The 12,447-nt window shown below is 39.9% G+C and overlaps 1 pseudogene; it reads left to right on the forward strand.

The window, feature by feature from the left end:
• The first annotated feature begins 1,946 nt into the window (after positions 1-1,946).
• On the forward strand, positions 1,947-4,982 carry LOC116597027 (annotated as a pseudogene).
• Positions 4,983-12,447: the final 7,465 nt, after the last annotated feature.

Below are 12,447 nucleotides of genomic sequence, written 5' to 3' on the forward strand. Positions count from 1 at the left end.
AAAAGAGGAAAGGAGAGGCGGGAAAACGGGTGGGGGAGCTGCCCCGGGGCGAGAGGGCCCTGGAGCTGCTTTATTGGTGGTCGCTCGGGTGAATGAACAACAGTCTCCTCAGCTCCACTGAGGAGTAGACTTTTCGCCTCCGCCCGGAGCCTGCCCTCCAGTGGAAAAGTTCCCGGTCTTAGTGTTTGGAAACATACTAACAGCCACACTCCTGCCCCTCTGACACCTCGCTCGTTTTCGAAAGCTGAGCCAAGATGTTTCTATTGTCTCTTCCTGGCCTTGCTCGTAAACTTCCCCAAGGACATTAGATTGAATACCAGTGCTTTTTACCATACAGCTAACTTTTGATTAACCAGCCACCCTGCCCAACTCATAACCTCGATTTTAAAAAGATTAAAAAAAGATCCCATTGGACGCGATCTTGATGGCTACTGATGAAAGAGATTCTAGGGAAAGATTTAAACCAGTAAGGAGGAAGTAGTAATTCTGACCTTGCTTTAAGTTAAAGAATGATCCTTGTATGACTTCTTTAAAATACAATGGCCCTGCTGGCAGAAGGGTAGGAGATAAGGATTTAGACAAATGAAATAGAATTGAGATTCTGGAAATAATAAGCCTTCACACACTGATTAATTTTCGACAAGAATATCAAGACAATTCAGTGGTGAAACTCACGAAAAATTAACTTGAATGGATCAAAGGCCTAAATGTAAGAGCCAAAACTACAAAACTCTTAGGAGATGGGGCGCGTGGGTGACTCAGTTAAGCAAGGGCCTCAATTTTGCTCAGGCTACGTTCTCAGGGTTGTGAGATAAAACCCCAGCACAGTCTGCTTGAGATTCTCTCTCTCTCTCCCTCTCCTGCTCCCTCTGCCCTTCCCAGCTGCACTCTCTCTCTAAATAAGTTAATTAAATCTTAAAAAAAAAAAAAACTCAGGAGAAAACATAGGCATAAGTCTTCTTGGCCTTTGATTAGGCAATGGATTTTTAGATATGACACCAAAAACACAAGCAACCAAAGAAAAATAAATTAAATTTCATCGAAATTAAAAACTTCTGTCTTTTGTGTTGAAAAAAATATAAAGAATGAAGAAAATATTTGCAAGTAACATATCTGCTAAGGATCTAATAGAATACACAAAGAACTATCACAATCCAGTCATAAAAAGATAAATAATACAATTTTTATTTTTATTTATTTTTTTTAAGATTTTATTTATTTATTTGACAGACAGAGATCACAAGCAGGTAGAGAGGCAGGCAGAGAGAGGAGGAAGCAGGCTCCCTGCTGAGCAGAGAGCCCGATGCGGGACTCGATCCCAGTACCCTGAGATCATGACCGGAGCCGAAGGCAGAGGCTTAACCCTCTGAGCCACCCAGGCACCCAATAATACAATTTTTAAATGGACAAAAGATCTGAATAGACATTGCTCCTAAGAAAATGTGCAAATGGACAAATGGATAAGAAAAATGTTCACCATCATTAGCCATCAGCGAAATGCATATTAAAACTACAATGAGGGGTACCTGTGTGGCTCAGTCGAGGGAGCTTCCAACTCTTGATTTCGGCTCAGGTGGTGTTCCCCAGGTCATGGGATGAAGCCCTGTGTGCAGCTCCCCACTTAGCAGACAGTCTGCTTCTTTCCCTCCTTCCCTTCCCCCAGCTGAACTGTGCACATGGATGCTGTTTCTCTCTCCATCTCTCTCTCTGAAGTGAATAAATTAAAACACACACTATACACAATGAGATATTATTTCATGCCCACTAAAATGTCTGTAACCAAAAAGACAGATGACAATAATTTTTGACAAAGATATGGAGAAATTGGAACTCGTATACTGCTAAGCGGGAACATGAGCAGCTTTGGACATTTCCATGCTACCCAGGGCGGAGTCCCTACAGTGTTATTTTGCATTCCCATCATAACTTAAACGGAAATTTTCACAATGTCCAGAGACATTGATGTCCTACAAATGAAGGAGGAGGATGTCCTCAAATTCTTTACAGCAGAAACCCACTTAGGTGGCACCAACCTTGACTTCCAAATGCAACAGAACATCTACAAAAGGAAAAATGATGGTATCTACATATCCACCTGAAGAGAACCTGGGAGGAGCTTCTGCTGGCAGCTCTTGCCATTGTTGCCATTGAAAAGTCAGCTGATGTCAGGGTCATATCATCCAAGAACACTAGCCTTTGAGCTATGCTTAAGTTTGCTGCTGCTGCTGCTGCTGCTGCTGCTGCTGCTGCTGCTGCTGCTGCTGCTGCTGGAACCACTCCTATAGCTGGAAGCTTCACTAACCAGATCCAGGCAGCCTTCTGGAAGCCGGGACTCCGAGTGGTTACTGATCCCAGGGTTGATCACCAGCCTCTCTCAGAGGCATCTAATGTCAACCTTCCTACCACCACTCTGTCACATGGACTCTCCCCTGAGCTATAAGGACATTGCCATCCCTTGCAACAAGGGAGCTCACTCAGTGCGTCTAGTGCCGTAGACAATGACTGGGAAGTTCTGCGCATGCGTGGCACCATTTCCCATGATCACCCGTGGGAGACTGTGCCTGAAGAGATTGAAAAGGGTAAGCAGGCCGCTGCTGAAACGACTATGACCAAGGAAGAATTTCAGGGTGAATGGACTGCTCCCGCTCCTGGATTCACTGCTACTCTGCCTGAGGCCGCAGACTGGTCTGAAAGCGAGCAGGGGCCCTCCGTGCCTAGTCAGCAGCTCCCTCCCGGGGACTGGAGACCTCAGCCAGCCACTGAAGACTGGTCCGCAGCTCCCACTGCTCCGGCCACTGGATGGGTAGGAACAACCACTGAGTGGTCTTTTTTTTTTTTTTTTAAGATTTTATTTATTTATTTGACAGACAGAGATCACAAGCAGGCAGAGAGGCAGGGAAGCAGGCTCCCTGCTGAGCAAAGAACCCAATGCAGGGCTGGATGCAGGGCTCCATCCCAGGACCCTGAGATCATGACCTGAGCCGAGGGCAGAGGCTTAACCCACTGAGCCACCCTGGTGCCCCACCACTGAGTGGTCTTAAGTGCTCTTTCACAGCAAACAAAAGGGATAAAAGGTTAACAGAAAATAAACAGATTCTAAAAGTTAAAAAAAAAAAAATCAAAGGCTTTGGAAAATATTCTGGCAATTCCTCACAGTGTTAAAGTAACCATGACCCAGCAATTCTGATAGATATATATCAAGATAATGGATAAAATACATCCGTACGAAAACATGTACACAAATATTCACAGCAGCATTATCCATGATAGCAAAAAAGTGGAAACAATCCAAATGTCAACTAACTTATGGATAAACAAAAGCAGAATATACATAAAATGGAATATTATTAGGCCATAACAATGAACTACTCATACAATGTGGAAGACGCTTGAAAATATTATGCTAAGTTAAGGGAAACAGCCACAAAGTATGGTTCTATTTATATGGTATGTCCAAAATAGGGAAATCTACAGACAGGAAGTAGTTACAGGCGCACCTCAGAAATATTGCAGGTTTTATTCCAGATCACTGCAATAAAGTGACTATCACAATAAAGCTAATCAAATAAATTATTTAGTTTTTCAGTACATGTAAAAATTGTTTACACTAAAAAAAATTGTTCACACTACACTAGTAGTCTATTATGGGTACAGTAGTATTGTATCTTAAAAACAATGTACATATCTTAATTTTTAAATATTTTATTGCAGGGTGCCCGAGTGGCTTAAAAGCCTGAGTCGTTTAAGCACCTGCCTTTGACTCAGGTCATGATCCCAGAGTCCTGGGACTGAGTTCCCCATCCGGCTCCCTGCTCACTGGGGAGTCTGCTTTTCCCTCTGCCTGCTGCCCTGCCTGCTTGTGTTCTCTCTCACTTTCTCTGACAAATAAATAAAATCTAAAAAAATAAAAATTTAAGGGGATCCTGGGTGGCTCAGTCACTAAGCGTCTGCCTTCAGCTCAGGTCATGATCCCCGGGTCCTGAGATCCAGCCCGGCATCAGGCTTCCTACTCAGTGGGAAGCCTGCTTCTCCCTCTCCCACTCCCCCTGCTTGTGTTCCTTCTCTTACTCTCTCTCTGTCTGTGTCAAATAAATAAATAAAATCTTTTTAAAAATAAATAAATAGGGGCGCCTGGGTGGCTCAGTGGGTTAAAGCCTCTGCCTTCGGCTCAGGTCATGATCCCAGGGTCCTGGGATCGAGCCCCACATCGGGCTCTCTGCTCTGTGGGGAGTCTGCTTCCTCCTCTCTCTCTGCCTGCCTCTCTGCCTACTTGTGATCTCTGTCTGTCAAATAAATACATAAATAAATCTTTAAATAAATAAATAAGTTTTAAAATAAATAAATAAGAAACATTGATTCACTGAATTTTGTAGACCTCCTAAATGTTGACACATTTCATTATAAAATATTTAACAATCATATTATTTTCACAGACTCATCACAAAATATCTTCAATAGTATTCATTATTTTTAGACTCATCAGAAAAAAACTTTTATTCATTACTGTCGAATTCACAATGATGAATCTGAGTTTCCCGAAATGGTAATTTTTGCATAAAGCCTCAGATTTTTGTCATTTACAACAAATACTGGCAATTGTTTTGTTAGACTTATTTGTTCATTTTTTTGAGAAAATATCTGCTACATGTCTAATGATTATTGGCCTGCCATTTGTTCTATCACTTAGAAACAGTGCTCCTTTTATTTAAAGTGGCTAAATCAGCTTGTAACTCAATCTTTTATGTACTTTTCCTGGAGATAGCCATCTTATGGAGAATAAATACCTGCATTTCTTTATATAGAATATTTTTTAAATGTTATTCAAGCACTGACATTTAATAAAATTAGTGTTTTTGTGCCCTACTGCTGCTATAACAAATTTCCACAAACTTCATGGCTTATAAGAACACAGTTTATCATTTTACAGCTCTGGAAATCAGAAGTCAAGGTGTTGCAGTGCTACATTCTTTCTGGAGGCTTGAGGGGAGAATTCCTTTTATTACCTCTTTTAGTTTCTGGAGGCCCCCTGCGTTTTTTGGTTTATGACCCCTTCCTTCATCTCCAAGGCCTGATGGATATTTAGCAACTACCTTCTCACCCCTACCCACTTCCCTCTCCCTCTCCTCCTCACCTTCTGCTGTGGCCACATCTGCTTCTCTGACTCTGACCCTTCTGTCTCCCTTCTCTAAAAACACTTGTGATGACACTGAACTATCTAGGTTATTCAGGATAACCACCTTGTCTCAAGATCCTTAATCACAGCTACAAAATCTTATTTACCTATATGTAAGGTAACATATTCACATATTTCAGGGAGTGAGAAGTGGACATGTTGGGACACCTGGATGGCTCAGGTGGTTAAGCATCTGCCTTCAGCTCAGGTCATGATTCCAGGGTCCTGGGATGGAGTCCCACATCGGGCTTCTTGCTCAGCATGGAGACTGCTTCTCCCTCTGCCTGCTGCTCCGTCTCTTGTGCGCTGTCTCCCTCTCTCTCTCCATAAATATATAAAATCCATAAAAAAATCTTTTAATTACAAAAAGTAATATATCTTATTTTTCCCCTCTTCAAAAAACCCAGTTCATCCCAAATTATATACGAAATCAATGGTCTATTTCATTTCTTTTAAAGGTTTTGTTTATTTATTTGAGAGAAAGAGATAGAGAGCATGAGCAAGGTGGAAGGGCAGAGGGAGAGGGAGAAGCAGACTCCCTGATGAGCCTGTTGGGGTATTCGATCCAAAGACCCTGAGATCATGACCTGAGCTAAAGGTAGACACTTAACCGACTGAGCCACCCAAGCACCCTAGTGAATTATTTCAAAGACAGTAATCTGATTGTACATCTTCAACAGGAGATAATCTAGGAACAAAATGTGTAAACTTTCAATGAAGTTAATATTAATAATAATATTAGTATTGTTATTCTGAAGCTATTATATATCAAGTATAGAACAAAGCATATAAATATTTTAAATCTATAGAATCAGTAGGATGATACCCCCTTTTTATTCCTGATACTGCTTGTTTGTACCTTCTCTATTTTTTCTTCAACAGTCTTATAAGATGTGTATTAATTTTATTAGTCACCTAAAAAAAAACACTTTTGCTTAATTCTCTATATTGCAGGTTTATTGCTATTTTTTTCTGCTTGTATGCCATTTTTTCCTGATTTTTTTGCTTTTAATTTGCTTTCTTTAGCTTTTTGAGATTAATACTGAGATCTGATTTTTAACCTTTTTCTCTAATAAATATATGTATTTTTATTTCATATTATTTTTTTAAGTAGGCTCCATACCCTGAGTAGAGCTCAACACGGGGCCCAAACTCATTACCCCAAGATCAAGACATGAACCAAAATCAAGAATCAGATGCTTAACTGACTTAGCCACCCAGCACCCCTAAATATATATGTTTTTAGAAATAAATATTTGGGGAGGAGGAAAAAAAATAAAGGTAAATATTTCACTCTAAACATAGCTTCAGCCTCATCCCACAAAGTTTGAAATATTATATTAATATTTTCATTATTAGTTAATTCAAGAAGGAGACATCTTGGGATAAAGCAAAACTATCACTTAAAAAACACAGTAGTAGGGGTGCCTGGGGGGGCTCAATCATTAAGGGTCTGCCTTTAGCTCAGGTCATGATCCCAGGGTCCTGGGATTGAGCCCTGCATCAGGCTCCCAGCTTGGCAAGGAGCCTGCTTCTCCCTCTCCCTCTGCTTGTGTGCTCGCTCTCGCTGTGTCTCTCTCTGTCAAATAAATAAATAAGATCTTTTTTTTAAATAAATAAGATCTTTAAAAAATTAAAATAAATAAATAAATAAAATGAGATGAATCTACCAACAGCATTTTTCACAGAAGTAGAACAAACAATCTTAAAATTTGTTTGGAACCACAAAACGCCCTGAACAGCCAAAGAAATTTTAAAAAACAAAATGGAGGTATCCCAGTTCCAGACATCAAGTTACGTTACAAAGCTGTTGTAACCAAAACGGTATGGTACTGGTGCAAAAACAGAACATAAATCAATAGAACAGAACAGAAAACCCATAAATAAACCCAAAATTATATGGTTAATTGATCTTTGACAAAGGAGGAGAAAGAATATATAATGGGAAGAAAACAGTCCCTTCAAGAAATGGTGTTGGGAAAACTGGACAGCTACGTGCAAAAGAATGAAAGGGGACCACTTACTTACACTGTAACGCAAAAGTAAATTAAAGATGGATTAAAGACCTAAATGTGAGACCTGAAACCATAAAAATCTTAGAAGAGAGGGCCATTTGGGTGGCTCAGTCAGTTAAGCATCCAACTCTTGATTTTGGTTTAGGTCATGATCTCAGGGTCTCCAGATCTAGCCCCATGTCAGGCTCTGTGCTTAGCAAGAAATCTGCTTGAGATTCTCTCCCTCTCCTGCCCTTCCCTCACTCTCTCTTTCTCTCAAATAAATAAATAAATCTTTAAAAAAAAAAACCCTGAAAGACAACACAGGCAGTAATTTCTCTGACATTGGCCATAGCAACATTTTTCTTGCCTCCATATGTCTCCTGAAGCAAGGGAAATAAAACCAAAAATAAACTTGGGACTGCATCAAAATAAAAAACTTCTTGGAGGGGGCACCTGGGTGGCTGAGTCATTAAGTGTCCAACTCCTGATTTTGGCTCGGGTCATGATCTCAGGGTCATGAGGTCAAGCCCCATGTCAGGCTCTGTGCTTAGCCGGGAGTCTGCTTGAGAGTCTCTCTCCCCGTCTCCCTCTGCACCCCACTCCAAACTAAATAAATTCTTTTTTTACAAAAGCTTCTTGGGGCACCTGGCTGGCTCAATCAACAAAGTACGTGACTCTTAATCTTGGGACTTTACGTTTGAGCCCCACATTGGGTGTAGAAATCACTTTTTTAAAAATCTGCACAGCAAAGGAAACAATCAACAATACTAAAAGGCAACCTACCGAATGGGAGAAGATATTTGCAAATGACATATCTGATATGAATAAATATGCCCATTTTTTAAATTATCTAGTTTTAAAAGTGAGCTGTATTTAGTGGAGGCAGGAGGAATTATATGATTTATGTTTCTATGGGGAAAGAAAACTGCTGCTAAAGTACTACTATTACTGTTACTAACAGCAGCAAACACCATTCGTAAGACACTTTCTTAAGCTGAATCAATTATTTTATTTAATATTCACAATGACCCTAAGAAATAAGTCTATAATAACACTGTTTGCAGATAAGCAAAATGGAGTATAGTTTAAGTAAGTAACTTGTCTAAGAGCCCATAGACAAAAAGATAAAATTTGAAACCGGGCAATTTGGCTCCAAAGTCCATTATCTTAACCCACTGTGCCAAGTCATCTGAAATATAGTATAAGTAATTATATTTATATAATATACATATAGTCATATAATTTATATTTATGTCATAAATAAGTTATTTTATATACTATAAGTAATTATATTTATATACTATGAATAATTTCTGTATGTATCATACATAATACAAATATATAAATATCATATATAAGTATGTTTTATATATAAGTATTTATTTATATATAATATACATATTTTATATATATTGTATGAAGTAATATACATATAAAATATGTATATTATATTTATAAAAGCATATACATTCAGAATATGTATATTATCATCTTTTTTCTTTTTTTTTTTTCTTTTTAAAATGATTTTATTTATTATTTGACAGAGAGAGACACAGTGAGATAGGGAACACAAGCAGGGGGAGTGGGAGAAGGAGAAGCAGACTCCCCACAGAGCTGGGAACCTGACACGGGGCTTGATCCCAGGACCCCGGGATCATGACCTGAGCTGAAGTCAGACGTTTAATCACTGAGCCACCCAGGTGCCCCCAGAGTTTACAATCTTGTACATCAAACTTTTGGGGTTTTTTAGCTTTTAATTTGGAAATAATTATAAATTCACAGGAAGTTGAAAAGACAGTATAGAGAGGTTCCATATACTCTTTATTCCTCTTCCCCAATGGCTACATCTTATGTAACTACAGTAAGATTATCAAACCCAGGAGCTTAACATTGTTACAGTATATGTATATGGCGTGATGACATTTTATCACATATATAAATTCATGTAAAAACCACCCTGATGAAGACACAGACTATTTCATCACCACAAAGATCACCTTTATGCTCTTCCTTTATAGTAGTTGTCACCCCCACCCCATCTCTAACCCTTGTGAACCACTAATTTGTTTTCCATCTCTATATCTTTGTCATTTCAAGAATGTTATATAAATGGAATTATAAAGTATGTGATCACTTTTATCTGTTAGTTTCATGGAAAGTCCCCAGTTCTTGCCCCTTTCTTATTTTTAAAAAATTTTAAATTTAAATTCAATTAACATTTAATGTATTATTTGTTTCGGAGTACAGGTCTATGATTCATCAGTCTTATATAATAACCAGCACTTCTTACAACATATATCCTCCCCGATGTCCATCATCCAGTTACCCCATCACTCCACTCCCTCCCCATTAACATGTAATTTATATTTATAAATTTATATACATATTTATAATATATAAATATAAATGTAATATATAAATCTATGGGTTTTTTGTTTTGGAGGGTTTTTTAATAGATTTTATTTATTTATTTATTTGATTGAGAGAGAGAAAGCATACAAACGGTGGAGAGGGGCAGAAGGAGAGGGAGAAGCAGACTCCCTGCTGAGCAGGGAGCCTGCCACGGAGCTTGATCCCAGGATCTTGAGATCATGACCTGAGCCGAAGGCAGACACTCAACCGATTGAACCACCCAGGTGTCCCAATATATGTTATATATATAAAAGCATATACATACAGAGTTTACAAAGTTATACATCAAACTCTTAACAATTGTTATTTCTTTTTTTTAAGATTTTATTTATTTATCTGACAGACAGAGACTACAAGTAGGCAGAGAGAGAGGAGGAAGCAGACTCCCCATGGAGCAGAGAGCCTAATGTGGGGCTTGATCCCAGGACCCCAGGATCATGACCTGAGCCAAAGGCAGAGGCTTTAACCCTCTGAGCCACCCAGGTGCCCCCCCTTTTTTTTTCAAGAGAGGAGGAACAGGGAGAGGAAGAGATAAGAGATGGAGAGGAACAGAGGAGAGAGAGAAAATGTTCAGCAGTTTGCACATCCAGCACTGAGCCCAATGTGAGGCTCGATTGCATAACCCTGAGATCATGACCTGAGCTAAAATCAAGAGTCGGACACTGAACCAACTGACTGAGCCACCCAGGTGCCCCAACAATGCTTATTTCTTGAGGAGGCATTACAGGGACTTCTAAATTCTAAGTTATTTTGGGGAGGTGCTAACATTTAGATTGTTTGTTATCCAATGAATATACTACTTTTGTAGACAAATAACAACTTTGCCATGAGCCAAGCACTGATCTAAGTATGGGGGAAACTGTATATTAGTAATAAGGTAACTAGCTACGAACAAATAACTCAAAGATTTCAATGTCATAACAAAATTAGGCTTTATTTTTTATTCACATCACAGCCCCAATTGGGTGTTTAGAAGGCAGTCTTTCTTATTTTGATTCAAGGATTGTGTCTCCTATCAACTTATCATGGGACCATCTTCTCAGGCAAGTATATGCAAACATTTTCCATAAAAAGACAAAGAGTAAATATTGTAGGTTTTGTGGGACAAACTGTCACCATTCTGCCATGAAAGCAGCCATAGATAATAAATAAATAATTGGGCATCACTGTGTCCCAATAAACCTTTATTTACAAAAAATGTAGTGGGCTGGATTTCACCCACGGATGACAGTTGACCAGTCCTTATTCCAGGGTCTTCTTAGAGTTCTGGATTGGATCTTCTCTGCATTCAAGAGGTCAGGGGAAATAATAAGGCAAGCTAGAAAGGGAACTGGACTTGACCCATACCCCTTTGGCCAGAATCCAGACACATAGCCCCAAGCAAATGAGCCTGGGATATGATATTTTCTTGTGACTCAACAAAAGGAAAAGAGACCGGTGACCAGCTAGTGAACCTGCAGCAGAGTCAGCTCTTTTTGTCACCAAATATCCCATTTACTATTTTTCCTTTGTATAGATAATACTCTCCATCTCCAAAGAGGACAGCCCAAAGTTCCACCCAGTAAATACATTCAGTTCAAAGTCCAAGCTCTCCAGGTGATGTCCAGTTTTCTCCGTCAGGCTTGGATGTGGCTCTTCACAGTCTGGTCACCTATGAACTAAAAAGACAAATGATCTGGGGCACCTGGGTGGCTCAGTGGGTTAAAGCCTCTGCCTTTGGCTCGGGTCATGATCCCAGGGTCCTGGGTTGGAGCCCCGCATCAGGCTCTCTGCTCAGCGGGGGGCCTGCTTCACCCCCACCCTGCCTGGCTCTCTGCTTCCTTGTGATCTCTGTCAAATAAATAAATAAAATCATAAAAAAAATTAAAAGACAAATAATCTACCCAAACACAGCCATATCCATTGGTAATGCACTAAAGACAGGAAAACCGAAAAACGTACTCATTCAGAAGAAGGAAGAATTGAACACACAGCACTCACTGGGTCACAGCAATTCTGAAATCCCACTGGGTGAATATGGTAAAGGTCTCTTTCTCTGGGGCTGGGTCCACACCTCTGATGGTTCTGCTACCTCACAACAACCCGCTACCCCATAGTCATGTCCTCAGTCCACTCAAGCTCCAATACCCTGTACTGGGCAACCATGGACACAAATGTCTTCCTCCCCCTCCAAGTTCGGACACCCGTTGCTAGGCCTCCCCTCCACAGGACACCCTCTTTAACCCAGGCAGGCTCTGAGCCTCTGTCCAGATGATACCATACGGACACTTAGTTTCCCAGCTTCATCTAATGACTTTAGATAGATAGAATAGTTTAGTAAGAGAAAGAGAGAAAAAAGAAGGAAGAGAAAATAAATGGGAAAAAGAACGACGAAAGACTCAAAGCCCTTTTTTTAAAAAATATAGGGTTTTTTGTTTTGTTTTGATTTGTTTTAAGAGAGAGAGCATGCATGGAGGGGAGGGCGGAGGGAGAGGGAGAGAATCTTAAGCAGGCCCCACACCCACGCCCAGCATGGAGCCAGACACAGGGCTCAATCTCACAACCCTGAGATCAAGACCTGAGCCAAAGTCCAGAGTCAGACACTTAACTGACTGAGCCACCCAGGTGCCCCAGCTCAGGGCCTTTCTTAACTAATTTCTTATTATTGAGGTGTAGCAGCAGTCAGAATTTTTACCTGCAAAGTTCCAATTTTTAGATTTTATTTCCTTGTATTTCTTTTTACAAATCCATGAGGGAATTCTTTCTTTTAATATCTTGGACACAGTGTTAAAAATAACCTCTATTAAGTTTCTATTTTCTATTCCCCCAGGACTCAGTAGACACATAGTCTGCTGCTCAAGTAATCTCAGGCAACAATTTTGCCAA

Source organism: Mustela erminea, chromosome 8 (genome assembly GCF_009829155.1).
Source record: "Mustela erminea isolate mMusErm1 chromosome 8, mMusErm1.Pri, whole genome shotgun sequence".
Classification (NCBI taxonomy): domain Eukaryota; kingdom Metazoa; phylum Chordata; class Mammalia; order Carnivora; family Mustelidae; genus Mustela; species Mustela erminea.